Consider the following 15,630-nt stretch of genomic DNA (forward strand, 5'->3'; position numbering starts at 1 on the left):
CAGTGCACCATGTCCACCTGTGCCTGCATTTTCTGGCCTGTACTCTCCTCTTGTTCTTAGGTTTCATATTTGCTTTTATTATTCTAATTTATTGAGTTAGTGAGAGCTTTTTGCCAGCATCTAAGCCTTTTACAGGAATTGCAGTTATTGTGTTCCACTGTGCTATATATTGAAGGTTTCTGGTTTAATTTAGTGGAACTTAAAATCCATTGAAAGGGAAATTAAAATATTAACATATTGTAGATGGCTAACTTGATTAAAATACTGGTGGTGCCTATGTTTATTAGAGTACATTGGTGGAAAGAATTATTGAATCAGCTTTTCAGCAGAGTGCTTTGCAAACATTTAGTGAATTAAGCTTCACAGAGCCACCTTGTTGGTTTGTCCACATTCACCTTTGTCATTTATGGATGCGAGAAGGAACTGAGGTATGGTTATTAGGCAACAGAACATTCCAGCCACAAGTGCCATTGCCCAAGCATGGTCACATGTTGCGTTACTAACGATAGTATTGGAGGGAGGCCCAGAGGCAGAGATGAGGCAGGCTGTTGAAGAAGCCAAGCCATGGGGTCTCCTGCTGTGACCAACTCCCCTCCCCCCGGTCTCCCAGAACCTACAGAGGTATGAAGAGGGTGGACCAGAGGTAGCCAAGGCATCAGAGGAAGCAAGATCTACCAGGAAGGGTTGCTGTCACTAGGCCTGGCATCCTGAGCTGTTTTGTTTCTTTGAATAGAGTTAGCTTCACTGGCACCATGCAAGTTATTGCTGACCTGCTCCTGGCACCCACCCTGACACTTGTCTGAACAAAAATGTATTGAGCAAGTATTGAAGGCCTTGCATTTTTGACGCTGCTCTGATACCAAAAGGGAAAGAGGTCCAGAGGGCTTTTGTTGCAGCACCAGAGGTCCTGTTCTGGGTGACCATGGAGTGGACCTCAGGAACATGTGGCAACACTAAAAAGGCCCCTCTGGTCATGAGGACCATAGACTCTCCACAGGGCTCGTCCACACTTCTGCTTGCCCCATTCCTAGAAAGCACAAGTCGGGGTGGTTTTCCCCTTGCCCTTCTCCTTTCCCAGGGAAAATATGCTCTTTAGTACTAAATTGGAGCCAACTTCCATCTGGAGAAAACCTGAATTGCTGTTTGCTCCAGAGCATTAAAGAGCAGCTTTCCATGGGACAAGAGAAAGTGTGAAAGATCCCTTAGTCATCAGTTGTTTAGGACAACTTCCTGTTTAGTAACAGGAAAAACCGTAAACCATGTCCAGGAGCATATTGACACTATTGCAGTTCCTTAGCAGTGGTGTGTTCTGCACCAACTGCAACTTCCAAACCAGTCATAAGGGCAGCAACACACTCCCATTTACTCTGCTTCCAGTGCACTCCCAACACTGCCTAGTAGGTTGGCTTATTCCCTTTTTAAAAACAGAAAACAAAAAACAAGAGCCTAGCCTTTGCCTCATTTGGCAACAATGCACTTTCAAATACGGAAAGGAGTCTTCAGTTGTTTTCTGTCTTCTTGGATCCATTCAGATAAGTTTGGCACAGGGAATACCACTCTGTGAAAGTGAAATTGGAACTACTTAATTTGGTTTTCCTTGTAATACATATTCTGGTTCAGATCTGCGATCTTGGCCTGTTCACAGATTCAGCTGTAGGGAAAGTGGCTCAGATAGTCTGCTTTGCATCAAGGTGGAGCATGCAGGTGAAGGCTGGAACTGGTATACAAATGGCATAGCAAGAAGTTTTAAAGTGTTGGCCCTAGCAAGGGTGTGTATGTTGAAGTGAGGGGTGCAAGTTGGAAGATTCTGGCAGCAAAATGTCTGGGCTGGAACTTAGGACAGCTCATTCCAACATGCTTTGAAAAATAATGTACTTAGAGATTTCTATCCCCTCCCATACTGAGGAATATTAGGGGTAGATGGGAATCAAGCATTCATAAAATATGCCACACATTTTCCAGGCTTCTGTTTATATTTTTCACTCTGCCTTCCCATGTTTTGGACTTCATCTATTTTAGGTGATCCCTGTTACTGCCATTGTCACAGCTTTGATATTGCTTCTCTCTTGATGTGAGAGATACTTTATGGACAAGTTATTATGAAGCAAAATACTGAAAACAGTTGTGAGATCTCCTTTTACATAGACTAAAAATATATCAAGAATTGTCTAGGATGCCCTGATACAAGATACATTAGATGACTTTTGATACACTTTTTCTATTTTCTATTTATGTTTTCTGAAAAACAACAATTCTAGTGCTTTGAAACAGATTTGTATAATAACAGTGTGTCCTTGGGGAAAAAATCTCATTCTTACAAAATCTATTGTTTTTCTGTAAACATGCCTCTTTTTCTCCCTTCCTTTCTCTCTGTGTCCTCAGCACTCCAAAATATTGTACAGGGCCCTTAATTAGACACGTTCCTACTATTTATTACCATTTTAAAGGGTAAGTGGTTAATGGCTTGCGATTGAAAATGCCTTGTAATTAATTATTAACTCAATAGGTCTGACTGCTTCTCTAACCTACCTTGTCTCCAGTACAATCGTACTGTATGTATACGCTAATTCTGAGTAGTTAGATGATAGAGGAAAGGGACCCTGGAGGTAGTTCAGCGAATTAAAACAGGTTGCCACAGAGAGTTGCCGAATGACCACCTTTTATTACAAGACAATGCTGCTTATTTCATATCGGACTTTTAAAAATAAAAACAACGATTAAGATTGGGATGTATCCTAGGTTGTACAAATGGAAGACTGGGACTTAGGGGGCAGGGGATATCACCCAGAATCGGGCAAAGGAATCTTTCAACAACAAAGTAAAATGACAAAAATATGGTGTCAGCGTCTGCAGCAACTGCCCAGTCCTGCACCAAAAATACAAGAACTAGCCCCGTCTTTTGCTTTCCCAGAACAAGTGCAGCAGGGCAGGATGAGTGTGTAGTGGGATATTGCATGAAGTGCTTTGGCAGAAACACCCAATGAAACAGCCTACCATATTTCCAAGCTTCTAGCTGCTATCACCTGTTAGTGAACAACAGGAAACAATTTTAAAATCAGCCCCTGCAGTAGGGGATGATGGGGTGGGGTTGCACCATTAACTTGTTCCACTCACTTCAGCTGTATCACTGCTGCCTACTGGGATAGAGAGGGTGTGAGTCAAGCAGCAGTGAGGTTGGTGTTGTTCAAACACACCAGCAGAGCTAATTCAGCACTCCTGCCAGCATGTTTGCACCTTGCCAACTTCACCACTGCCCTGCTACTCCCTGTTCTGGTATGCAGAAGTGACACAGCTGGAGGCAGGCCAGGTGAGCAGCATAGCTCCACCATGCTGTGAGCTACTGGGCTAGTGACTTTTGCCTGTAGCAGGTTATAATCTGGGGAAGTTTTGACTGTTATTGTAATTGAACTCCGGAGTTTTTGTGCTCATAAAGAGTAAATACAGCTTTGTCTTGAATAAGGAAATTGCACAATAAGTGAATAGAGTCCAACTTTCAGCCCAGAAAAGATGTTATGTTTCAGTAATTTAATCAACTGTTATTTAATTAATTTTAATGAAAAGTTTAAGACAACTACAAGTTTTTCCTCTGTGTTAGCTGTGTTTCCTGATTCATGAACACGGTTTTTCCAAAGCTAGAATCCCAACTTCGGAAATAAGCCTTGGGGACTTGAGACTGCTCTCCAGTTTCAGCCTGTTTAATTTAATTTTTTTTTTAAGGGAAAGCCCTTGTGAGTAATAAAACCTGAACCTGCAGTCTATAAATCAGTCACAAAACCCAGTCCCTTGAACACAATGGGATTACTGGGGAGTAAGCAGCTTCTGGGCTGTGACTCAAATGCCTTCTTTGCAGATGGTCAGCCCTTGATTCTCTCCAACTTGTCAGAACTGATGGATTAGGTTGCAAAGTCACTGGGCTATATAGTTACTGGCAGCCTGATCTAATACATCTAGTTTAGCTGCAGGGTTGCAAATAGTGAATTAAATAAATTAAAGCAGCATCCTATGACTGACAAGCAGAATAGTTCTAGCCAGCTCTGCTTGCTGCCAGTGTAATGTTCCTTCCCTGCTTCCAGAACTTTTAGGGAAGCTGAATGCAGGGCTTTTTTTCAGCCAGAACTCACCAGAATTGAGTTCCTGCACCTCTTTGGTGCATTCCAGCAACTCTGTAGCATTGCAGAACAGCGACACATTGCTAGGGTCTGCATGTCGGAGGCTGTGGGTGGCACGGCGATCAGTGCTGTGTACCCCTAAAAAAAGGTAAAGAAGATCTGGCACCTCTTTTTCTTTTCTTTTTTTAAAAAACCCCCCAGCTGCATGCCTAGGTTCTCTTCATCTCCACCTCAGCAATTTTAATTGTGCAGCAAGCCATAGTGCCATCAAAGTCTCATTTAGTGGGTATCTGAGAAAGCACCTTTTCTGTTGCTGCACTTAGGCATTACAACACTTTGCTCCAGGAGACTCATTTGGATCCCTTTCTGATGGCATTTAGACATTTAGTGAACGTTCTCATATTCAGGCTTTTTGGATTCTGGTCTATTTGGAGTCGTAGCCTGTTATTGACCAAGTCTCTACAGTTTTCAAGCTTGAGACGAAATGCTCATTAAGGAAAACACATCTTAGAGCAGCAGCAGGAGGATCACAGATACTATTTCTCATCAATGCACATTCATTTGAAGCCCACATGCATGCAATTTCATGTATGTAGGGCTCTCTCCACATGCAACTAGCAAAAGGCATGCGGAAGACATGCACACATACATATCTATCTATCGGGTCTATATAGAAGTTCAAAGACCTGCCTAGGACAGAAGGGGGGCTGCTGTTGTGATCTCATGTCCTCCCCTTTGCCCATGAGTGTCCAGTGTGCAGAGAACAGAAGTCTGAAAGTGGCTATGTTGTTACAGGACGACTTGAGAGTGGGAACGAAACGTTTCTTTTAGCTCAAAAGGAAAGCTTTGGTTTAATTAGCACCTTGTCCAACCAAGACAGTGGGCTTTTATTTATGTATGGTGAGATTTGTGCTATATTAACTTAGGCAGTGCGCAGGATTTAAGGGCAACGGGTCAGCTCATGCTGGTGCTACCTTGCAATAATAATTTGAAAAAAGCAAATGCCAATGAATAATTAAAAATGTACGGAGAAAGCTTTGTTCACGCACTGCCTCTACCTCTGGGCCCTGCCTCAATCCCCAGCAGTAATAATCTACTGATTGCAGGAGTTGAACATTTGATCTGATCTTACTGCTCTGTCCTTCCTGGTAGGACCCCATACATCCCTTATCCATGGCTTCTTGCCTCACCTCCTCTGGCTATTGGCTCAGCAGCACTACTTCCCTTTGTTTGGGACCTCTTCGCTGACCCGCAGCATCTGGGCATTCATTTATTGTTTTTGTTTATGACTTCTATTTCCTTCCTGCAAATGGCTGTCGTGAATCAGCATTGTGTCCCCCATGCCAGTCTGATGGATGTGTATGCATCTGGGTCTAGACCCTGGTACAGCAACCAAGTGACTCTTCCTTTGTGTGCTCCATGGCTGTGTGCAAATCATTTCATCCTTCTGTGCCTTAGTCGCTCTGCTCTTCAATGTGAAGGTAGAAATATATTTGCAAAGCTTTTGGGCTGCTAGAAAGTATTATTCCCTCCCCCCTCCCCAAAAAATGTTTCCTTTCTGTTTATTACTTTTTAATCACCCTATTCCGCCTTCTTTCATTTCTCCCCACTGGGGATTACAAGGCTTTGTTGTTTTTGAGGGGGAGAATGTGGTGAGTTGTTGTGTGTGTTTTCTTAAAATCCAAACAGGGGCTTGAAGAAAAGTAGGGAGCTGTGATAACTTGCTGACTGTAATCTTTATGGTAATACTTTAGTGAATTTCTTTTCTTTTCTTTTGCACTCGTCATTGTGGCAGGAGAAAGACTGGTGTGGTGCCGCGATGATCAGGGTGGAGAGAAAAAGAGGGAGTTGCAGAGAGGATTAGAAGGTTAAGATAGGATTAGAGGGTCAGAATTTTTAAAAAGGAGAAGCGTGAAAGAAAGAGGTAAAGAAAAGTGAGAAAATGAAGTGTGGTGTTTATGTCGGTAAATTGAAAATTCGACCGCAGAGTGCTCAAATACAGTAGATTGGGGAAAGCAGCTTTTATTTTCCTAAGACAGGCTGACGGTTTTTCAAGGGATAACCTGCTGGAGTTAACTTACCAGTCCTCTGGATGGTTTTCATGAATAAAATAACACCTGCTTTCTGACACCTCTTGGAAGGATACCTTTTTCTTTCCTTGGTAGGTTCACTTGGGCACAAGTCAAACTGGTTAGTGTGAGGGCTATTCACTGGAAGGTGCTAATTTGTATGGACGGCATGGTCAGATTGGCAGAAAGTACAAGGGATACATGACCAAATAAATCAACTTAATGAAAGCATCAGAATGAATGTAGGCAAGGACAGGAAATGTTGCTAGACTGATGGAGACAGGGAGTGGGACCAGCAATGGTTGGTCATGTGCCATAAGAGCATCTCAGGACACAATGGAGTGCTCTAGTTCATATCACCATATCTCCCACGTTCTGCATCCATAGTTTACTGTGAATAAGCAGTATACGCACCAGTAATCTGCTTCAAAGTTCTGAAGTCTGGCTTCTCGTGTTGTCAGAATCCAGGCTTGTGGTTTGTTCCCCCTTGAGCAAACCATGATTGCTGCTCATAGTTTATCTGGAGGAAAGCAAAGCATGAGCCAAGTTTCAGGTGACATAACAAGCTATATTGTGACTTGATTTGTCTGCAGTGCAGCAGGAGCAGAGGACAAGCATCACAGTTTTTTGTGTGCATGCCGTTCATTCACATTTAACCATTGTTTTTAACTATGGTTTCATGTGATATGTAAACCAGGCCTGCCTCTCCTCACACTTGTCTTTTCAACTCTCACTCCAATTGATTTTATGTTCCTTTTTTCACAGATTAATACTTATGGAGGGATACATATGAAAATTAATTCCCTTGTAGAAATGCAAAACCCATGCAGGATTTTCCAGGAAAAATGAATAAACAGGATACTATGCAACTCCTAGTGTTGCAAAATCTATGTGGGTACTTTGTTCCTGCATAAAGTATTTTAAACCATATTTCAATAGGGGGTGGGAGGTAATTGGCCCTCTGTTTCTAAAATGATTTATATGAATTGTCGGTCTTGGGAAATAAAATTGGTTAGAATCCATGGAAAACAAGAATTTGTGGCTACATGCAGCTTCCAGAGTATGTTCTGTCCAGTAGTTAAAATCTCTAGAGTGGCTTATGGGCTTTGTGTGATTTTCTGTCTGCACCCAGACAGCCAGACTTAATTTTGTTTTATTTGCATTTAATAATAAGCTGCTTTTCCTCCACTTTAAGTCACGAATTATCAGACTATCAAAACCTTCCAGCAAGCTAAATATGTCATTCTGATCAAATCCAGGCCAGCAAATCTGAATGGCTGTCGAGCGTGCCAGTCTCAGGGCAGGGCAAGAATAACTGGAATATACACATGGGTGGGAAACAGTTTGATATATTTCACCAGGGGCCACAGAAGACATTTCTGATATTATGTGAACATTCAGATGAATGCCCAAGCTGCCTTGGCTGTGTATTTGTCTTTAATTATTAAACCAGGACAGGTAATTCATAGCCCTTGAGGTCTTTATTTTATTTTCTGACAGCAAAATTAATGTACGCATGACTGTGTGGTAAGTTAGGTTCCAAGTGTGGAAGAACATAAACAGATGGAAACTGGGTGGAGGGAGATTAAAGCACAAGGGTAAAAGAAACCAGTTTTAAAGGCAGATAAACTGTAAGGGGAGGGGAAACTATTCATTTGGTGTTTGTTTGTAGAACGATATGTTGCAAGGGGAAAAAAATATCCAAAACACCACTAAGAAACCTGATTGATCCAATAGGAATCTTCAACTTTGTGGTCAATCACTTTGTCATTTTCATGGCACTCTGCCACATACGAATCTATATGAGAGTAGTTCCCAAAGAATATTTTTGCACCCTATTCTGAGACATAGAAGAAAGCACAGGAAGCCTTGTGCTGCTTCCCTTCCAGATTATCTTGACTAGGGCAGGAATCAGTGTTGGAGATCAATGGGCAACAATCTATTTTGCTTTTGCTTTTATTTATAGTGTACCTTTCCTCATTGGCTCAGGGCGTGTAACCTCATAGTAAAACACAAGCACCGATTTGTCATTGATCAAGTCTGCATCTTGCCCTGGCATTGCTTATTGATGGGCCCTAAAAGCCAGTTTTAATAAATGTATTTAACTGGTTTTGGAAGATGCCCAGACTTGGATTTTGGTGAGTCTCCAGTTGAAGGGAATTCCACAGTGGAGGGGCTTGTTTCCAAAGAGCACGTTTAAGAATGCATTGAGCAATGCAGCAACACTAAGCAGGGTGTGGTATGGTTTCAAATTGGATAGGGAACCACATGCTAAGATTCCTGCATTGCAGGGATTTGGACTAGATGACCCTTGGAGTCCCTTCCAACTCCACAGTTCTATGATTCTATGGAGTGGTATATCACACCATGGAAACCGTACAAAATCAGTTGCGTAAATATTAGCTATTGCTGGAATTGTAGCACAACTAATGGGTGAATTCTTATATATATATGGTAAATTTGCTATAAAGCAAATTCATTTTGAAAAATGATTGTTATGTCAGTTGAAGAGATACAACTAGGTGGACTATATCATTAGGTCCATTCCTGAAATGAGATACTGACCACACAAAAAGCGCAGTATCGTGATTTTACTATTGCTTGTATTAAGGATTTATTGAAGTATCTGGGAGGGTGGAGGCTTCTTTATGTTTGATCCTTTGTGTATTGTTTTTGATCACTTGCTGGTTTCTTGATGGATTTTGTTAATGTTTTTGTTAATGATTTTGTTATGTTTACATAAGCAAGCAAGCAGTTATATATGTTATGTTCCATGAGGCCCAGCTTTATATTTAAAAGGTGTTTAACCTGTGTGCTCCGTATGAGCTCAGTGTATTCATCCCCATGATAGATGTCCCAGATGGAATCTGCCCTTGTGTATTAATGTTCTATTTGAGAAGGTCCACTATGACATTTTTACAGTGAAAACCATCCTTGCATTTAACTGGCAATAAAATGAAGTGGGCAATGGTTATTCAATTATGTTGCAATTCTGCATGCTGTTTTAGTACACGACTCTGAAATACAGCAGTATTTTGTTGATTATGGGCAAAAATGAAATTACTTACACATTAAAGTCATCTTCCTAGGATGTCGTTTTCATTGTTTGTTGCTGTCATGATGGCATTTTTAAAGCTTTTTACACAGTTATATAACATGGCAAAATATGGAATTTCTTGGGTTTCAACTGAAATTTGCAACTTTTCAGAAATCAATTACGTTGGAAACCCTACAATTTCTGCTGCTCTTCCAATTTTTATCAGTATTTTCTCCTAAGACCCGAGAGTGGAAACATCCAAGTGACACCAAAGTTGTGAAAATTGAGTAATCTTGCACCTTGTTTTGGGGGATTCAGATTTCCAAAGTCCTAAAGGGAAGGAGAGGCACATCAGCCATAACTCAGTGTGTGGCTTAATCTTTCCTTGTTATTTGTGGGTACGTTGTCCACATTTGAGCCCCTGTTGTTTTATTTTCCTTTGAACTGTGTTTCTTTTTTCCTTGACATTCTGGAACTTTATTGACATATTCCTTGTACATATACACACTTCATCTACTCTAGGTTTTTAGATGGGTGTTAGGTCATGCTTTTAAGAAACGGTAAATGTGTGCAGTAGCCCTAGGCACTTAGCTGAAAAGTGAACCTGGATGGATAAGATTTCTAAAATTTGTTCTCATACTTGTTTGAGAGAGTGCAGGAAAAGCATCTATACCAGTAACAGGAAAGGAAGATGAAGTCCAAGTTGGTTATGTTATCAAATCCTAAATACATTTGAGTGCTGGGCATACAAACAGCAAACATTGGGTCTTCCTGCCATGAATAGGGGCTTAGAGGATTGTGTGCATTTTTCTTTTTTAAAAATCAGTGATATCACTGAGGTGGTGGAGGAGACTGTAGATATCAGGAAAGTTAACAAAGGAAATGCTGGAGTACAGATGTGTAGAAGCAGGGAATTAAGTTGGGCCAATTGGTAACGCAACGGGTTTGGGAGGCACATCCTGATATGTTTAGGTGTCCTAATTTTGGAAATGTCTCTATCTATTTACCTACAATCTACTGTTAAGACAACATAACTGCAGCAGCACATTCATAGCTGCAAACTTGGTGAAAGTGAGGGCTGGGGTAAGGGAACATTAGTATTAAAATTTATGTTGAATGTTTTAGTCCCCTTGCAAATTTTTTTTTTAAAGAAAACAGTTGTGAATAGACAGAACTAGTGGTGAAAAGAATAAAATGAAGCTTTCAGCACACTCAGTCCTTTGGTTGTGTCTGCATGGGGGATACAAGGATTGACTTGTATAAAGCTGCTAGGTTGTAATGCCATAGATTCTCTCTAAGGAACCCACAGTTTGAAAGATAAGGTTCTTTTGCTATGGTTAAGCTATGCATGATAGGGTCAGCAGAAGGAAACAGAAACTTTTGCAACTTCATCTACACCAGTGTATAATCAGTGGCTTGATGGTCTAAGCAGGAATGGAGGCATGCACCAAAGACAATGATATGTTATCAACCTCACTATTCACCCTGGTGAGTTCCAACAACTACATTTACATGTAACTAAGGGCAGAACTGATTAAATAGATTGGGCAGGTAAACAAGGGATCCTGCAGCTGCTTAGAGGGTGGCAAAAACAACTGGGTTCAAACTGTAGGTCAGATCATGGTGTTTGCAACTGCATTAGTAGGATTGCATAAGGTCAGAACAAAGTTAGGCTTTCCTTTTCCATAATTTCCCCCTACCCAATCAAGTTTGTGTAGCAATGGTCCCAGAGCTACCTTTGTTTCTAGACTGTTGGCAAGGGTCTTCTGCTACACCTCAGAGTTACACTTTCACAGGCCTGTTCCAATGGGCTGTAGTCCAGTTTCTGTTTCCCCTCATTTCCCTCAGTAAACAGGTTTTACTTTCAAGGAGAGCCACAGCTCAGAGCAAAAGTTTTTGGGAAATCTAGTTTAAAGACTCCACAGTCCTGTCACACATCTTTCTATTTCAGGAATCATGACCCTTCAGATGTTGCTGAAGCTCCCATCCACCCCAACCATTGGCCCCATTGGCTGGGGCTGTGGGAGCCGAGACCTGCAGCATCTGAAGGGATGCAGGTTCTTCGCCCTTGCTTACCTTTCTAGACTTCACTGGCATTCTTAAAGATCTGATTTCACAAAGGGCCATCAGCTCCACAGATTTGGAGAACCCCAATGTGGTCATAGGACAGAAAGAGAACTGACACAGTGTTCCTGTATCATTATACTTGGCAATTGCCAGGTGTGCCTAACCAAAAACAGCCTGTCCATCTGAACTTTGAGTTAAAATCTCTTTATACTGCAGCAACCTTGACATTCATTTTAAACAGGAAGCTTTGGAGGGATTTCAGTTTTAGTGTGTTGTCATTTTCAGAGAACTAGCCAATACTAAAATGAAGACGTTGCAGAGCTATGTTTAGAGTTTTAAAGTGACGGGGGAGGGAGTGTTGCTGTGAAAGGATGGGCAAGCATTTGACACAGTTGGTGGCAGGTAGATATTTAGAGCTGAAGCAGCACAGGGTGTAAGAGCTATCAGCAGAACTGTGAAAAAACAGCCTGTATATCAAATATGTTTATCAATTAGAAAATTGAAACAAAAGTAAAAACAAAAACACCCCATTACTGGCAGTCCATATTATTTAGTCTACTTTATGGAAAAACTGGTTTGTAGTACTCTTTAGAAATCATTCATGGCTTGGGAACACAACTCTCAGCCATGTGGGCCAGCATTCTGGTACTTTGTGTGGTTAGGAGTGAACCTTGGTTTTGGGATTCTGGATCTCCACCAGCCTTTGAATGATATAATGTATGCACTGGGCACAATTTGGTTGATATCCACTCTACTAATGTTCCTTTGAGAGTGGGGGGTGGGTAGGATATCCTAGATATCAGACAAATCATGCAGCACATGTCCCGTCTAGTTCACACATTCATTTATTTGCACTGTGGTAAGCAAGCACATTTTAGGCATGCACAGAATCTTAACATTAGGCCAAATCATCAGAGCCAGCCCTCAGCCATGGATAACAGCTTTGGAATATGCATTTTATTTAATATTTCTGTGTTGCATATTGTTAAAGGCCACCTCAATCTCTGCCGAGTGGTATGAGAACTTAACTAGGGTTTGTGTTTGGAATGAGGCACTGTGGAGACTCTAGTGCCTTTAGAAAATATGGTTTATTTACACATATTTACACCTGAGCTTTTATGGAGGGAGTGCAGAACATTACACTGCAAGAGTGTCTCTTGTTGCTTCTCTCATACCTTGGGTCAAGAGCAGATACCAGCCATACTCCCCAGTCTGTGTGCAGCCTCTCCCATCCAGCTCTGCATGGAGTTCTCCCCCCTTCCTCCAAACCTCTGTTTTCCGGTGTAACATCTCACCCACCATAACCCTGGCACCACCACCCTAAGTTTACATAAACACTGAAATACTAAACTTTGTCTTTGTCTCTGCTCATCATTCCCTCATGGGAGGAGGCGCTTCCTTTCCTTTGCTACCTGGGCAAAGGTAACTGACACAAAGTCACCCATTACTTTCCCTTGTACTACATGATGGTTCTTTTCTCAGGAGATTTCTGATGAAGGAACTGATTTAGCTTGCATTTTTACACTGCTAAGCTATCTAGCACCTGGGTGAAGACTTCAAGCATTTAGTAATCTACATTTACTAACTCTAGAAATTATGGGGGGATATGGTACTTAGGACTTTTAGGGGAATCTTCCCTCTCCGCCCAAAATCATTACATTATCCCCTGTAACAAAGTCACATCTGTTCCAGATGTGCAGAAGAAATACAGAACAGGTATTAAGGCATTTAAAACAAATAAACAAAGGCAAATCATGAAACACAATTACTTTTTTAAACCCAACCCAATATGATAAAAGCTTATTCTCAGTCCATCAAGGTTTCTTCGGGCTTTCTTTCTTTCTGGGTACATATTCCAGTCAAATCTGCATTTCAAAGACAACTTTCACACACAATGATCATCTGAGCAATTCTAACAAAAAGGGGAAAAAATCATTCAGCAGTCTTCACCACCAGAAACATGTAAAGAAGTGTGAATTAACATCATTTCAAGACCATTGCTAACTTGCAGGAAAGATCCTTGCAGAACAAAGTAAACAGTCTCAGAAAACAGATCCAAACCTCTGCCTACCAGGCAACTGCCTGCATGGCTTTTTGTCCTGGGGTTTGCAGGGTTCTTCATCTTGAGTGAATCACACGACCACACAGAGTTCCTTGTGACATTTTCACAAAGTTTTCAGTTCAAGCAAATTAAACAGCCACTTTGGTGCCAAACTCACAGGTTCAGCCTGTGAGAAAATGCAGCAGAAAGTGTGGACTAACACTTGCTTTGATGCTCATTAAATAGTCTCAATGTCATCTAGTCTCCCAGCAAACAAATCAGGACGAACTCTCAAAAAGCAGGTTGTGTGGAAGCACCCTCGGTTGAAAGCTGCACAAAAGCTGTTCTCTGCCATTTGATAGTAGGTTGAAACCCAAGGGCTGCTGCTCTAAAGCAAATTGTGGTAGCGGTAGGGGAGGAGAGCGCGGGAGCGGAGACACCTCTCAAGCTGTACTTGAAAGACTGGCTCCAAATTCACAGACAACCAGGGTTTTAAAGCTCACATCCTTTTAGGCTCCTGTTAGATTTTTTAAAAATGTGTGTGTTGTTTCTCTCCCACCAGAGAATCGACAGAGGGAGAAGAGCTTTCCTTGCTTCTTGTATCCAACTCTCCTCTGCTGGAAGTTTGGCAGTTTTTGGTACGACTACCAGAGAATGCTTGTTTGTAGTTCTCATATCTTCCTCTCTGTGCCATCTGTTCACAGAGCGGATTACAGGGTTGCCAGTTAAAAAGCAGATTGTCTTGGCCCATGGTTGGTATAGCAATGCTACTGGTGGATTTATGGTCTATGATTAGAACTCGCAGCAACTGAACTCTTCTCTGCCTCCTTTCCCCCCACAGCTCCATTTGTCTAGCCTCATGTTACATGCAGAGGTCCGTCTGTCCGCCGGCTTCCTTTATTCTCACTACCTTACTAAGTATTTTTTTTCCCCTTAAGCTCTCACTGTCAGCCTTGATTTACCTTCAAATGACACACTGTGTTCAGATACTTATCAGCATTGCAGCCCTAGCACTCATCTGTGCTGATGGGAAGAACAGCCCTGTCCAAGACACATTGGGGACCTCTTCCAACAGACACCCAGTATGTTTCAACTGTCCTCTTTTCCTAGGTATTACGTGTCAGATACTTGCAAGAAGAGATACATGGGGAGACAAGAAACGCTGCAAATTAAAAGCCTCCTCTACATTCTATCTGATTGGCTGAGCACAGGAGGAGAGAATGGGGAAATTGGCCTGATGCATTATTTCTGAATCCTGTTCTGTGAAGCATGCCTTTCCTTTGGCAAAAAGCTGGTGCTTGTTTTTAGTTAAAAGGGATCACGTAAAAGTTCAGGAGCACCTGCTTTTTCCCCTACCAGATGAGGGCAGATCAATAGTTATCAGAGTAACAAAGCATTTGTGAGACCCACATTTGGCTGTTAAGAAACTGGGTGGGTAGCTGATGTGTGATTATGTTCCTAGCTGCAGTCCTGCTGCCATGTTCACACTCCTTCTTCTAAGAATATATTGTTGTGGGACAGCCATCTGATGACTGTGGTTGTGACAGTGGCATAGCAAGGTCAGGTGGTACCCGGTGCAAAAAATAAATAAAATTGTCATCCCCCCCCCCACATTGAAATTGAAATCTGTCAAAGAGAGCCGTGCAGACGATCCTGATGCATATCCCCCCTTCCCCCTTCCTCCACCCCCCTCTGTCAAAGAGAGCTGTGCAGGTGATCACAATGCAGATCTCGCCTTCCCCCCTTCCTCCCTCCACCCCCCATGAAAGAAAGCCGCTCAGGCGATGCTGTTGCTGGTCCTGATCCCGCCTTGCCTTGTCAGAGACACAGCTCCTTCTCGCCTCCCTCCTCGCCTCTCCACTCCTAAACCAGCACGTGATCTTTCTCTGTCTCTCCCCTCAAACCAGCTGGGCTGCAAAATTCTCCTAGGCACCACTTCTCTCCCCCCCCCCCAAACCAGCGCACCTTAGCCCTTAAATGAAAGGCGAAAGCAGGCAACCGCAGACTCTCTCGCTCGGTTCCACTACACAGGCAGCATTGATTTCAGCCGGCATTTTGTCACCCGCCTCATGATGATACCTGGGGCGCACCACACACCCCACTTCCTATGCCCCTGCTATCTATCTAGCACTCAGGGTTTGTCTTTCAGCAATGTCTGATCACAGTCTGAGATCTGACAGAATAATGCACATATTTTCTTACGGTCCAGGATATCTAGCTGATCTCTCTATATAGGAGCTAATTGTTGGAAGATGGTTCTGGTGACTTTCTGATTCCAAACTTTTCTGTATCAAGAAAGTCATCAGA

This window comes from Podarcis vaucheri (assembly GCF_965113315.1).
Source record: "Podarcis vaucheri genome assembly, chromosome: 4".
NCBI lineage: Eukaryota > Metazoa > Chordata > Lepidosauria > Squamata > Lacertidae > Podarcis > Podarcis vaucheri.